Here is a 1956-nt window from a genome sequence, read left to right on the forward strand (position 1 = left end):
TTACACAGTCGTGCAATTACATCGATTTTTTTGAATAATCATTTACGCAGTCAATATAAAAGATAATTATTTTTATAATATGAAATTATGTGATTATATTAGATATACGTATAAAACAATTTTATACTGATAATACATTAAAATTAAATTCTTAAAAAAAATTGATTTCGTCACATTTAATTTAACTTTTTCCCATATACACATTTGACTTACCATTCTCAACGTCCTCTTCCTTGTTGAAGCTTTGCAAATACATACATTGACGTAGCGTTATGTGTGTGAACATTTGAGATATTAATTGCAGTTGGATAGAAATATATTTACTCCATCTACTTTTCCTTTTCATCTGCATATTTTTTATCTTTTTTTAAGGCACGTAATCTGTCACTTTTATTTTTTTTATGCAATATTTATTATTGAAATAAATTTTAAGACATGTTTAATAATTATATATTAAAAAAAATGACAAATAAAAAGGAAACGAAAAAGTATAAAATAATCATATATAAATGAACACACATAGAATTTAAATTAAAGTTTTATGAAATAAGTAATGTAAATAATTATTCATGTATCATCTACTACATGTTATCTTACATATATAATGATAATTATTCTCCTTCGTTGGTGTTCAATTTTTTTCTTCGTAAAATAATATCCGTTATTCTCTTAAAGAAAATACCATAAATACATTTTTCCCCGTAAAATTTAACTCAAGGTCACCAATTAAATAGGTACTTGCTATCTTGACGACCAATAATCTCATTAAGCTATTATTATTACACACATTGATAATTTTTAAACAAATAATTTTTTAAGAAAATAAATATATAAACACATTAATTAGTAGCAATTGCGATGCCACGATCAACTACTCCAATTTATGGCGACTCCTCCACTCGTGATGTGTGGTCTCTATAACTTTCTCCTCACAACGCGCCACCGCGAGTCCCCCTCCGTCCACGCAACGCCGTCTAAGACATCGTCGCCGGCCGACTTGCGGCTCTTCTTCCCCTCCTTCTATTTGATTTTGAATAGTTCTTTAATTTTAACTAGTTTTTTATGTTTTTTTTTTCTAAATTTCGGATGATTCTTTTTATTAATTTTGAATGATTCTTTTTCTATATTTTGTATGTTTTTTTTTTTAAATTTGGATGATTCTTTTTATTAATTTTGGACGATTCTTTTCTCTATGTTTTGTATGTTTTTTATTTAGGATTGGATGATTCTTTATCTTATGTTTTGGTGTTTTTATTTTTTATTTTTTATTTTTGAATTTTCAAGATTTTTTTAGAAAGAGGAATTAGGATTTACGTAATAAATAGTAAAAGATAAATTAGAGTAAAAGAGATAATTAATAATCTAATTGTATCTTTTAAATAAAATTAAATAATTATTAATTAATAACAATTAATTAATAAAGAGTGCAAAAATGCTTGTTGGCTGGCTAGACCCTATTATGAATTGATGATTGAATAAAAAGATGACATTTCATTTAAGCCGACTTATATATATATGTATAAAAGAAGAAGAGTCTCTCATCATCAACACATACATTAATATAACAATAATAATATTGTGCAAAAATAATGAGTATATCAGTCTCCAAAGTTGTAGTATCACTTTGTACGATATTGGGCCTACTTATTTGTTTCAAGTTCAATGCTTGTGTGATAGATGATGGAATTTTTCCACCTCTGAAAGTAACAGTCACAATTATTAACAATTTGAGCGGCGGCAAGCAGCTTACGGTTCATTGCAAGGACAAGAAGAATGATTTTGGATTCAAAGAACTTCAAGTTGGTCAGAATTGGAGTTTCATCTTTCCTCCTTGGTTCACATCATTGTACTTCTGCTCCTTTGCATGGTCAACAGGATTTCACTACTTTGATATTTATGTTCATAATCGTGACATATATAGATGCAAACATTGTATTTGGGATATTTATGAATTAG

This window comes from Arachis ipaensis, chromosome B05, assembly GCF_000816755.2.
Source record: "Arachis ipaensis cultivar K30076 chromosome B05, Araip1.1, whole genome shotgun sequence".
Taxonomy (NCBI): domain Eukaryota; kingdom Viridiplantae; phylum Streptophyta; class Magnoliopsida; order Fabales; family Fabaceae; genus Arachis; species Arachis ipaensis.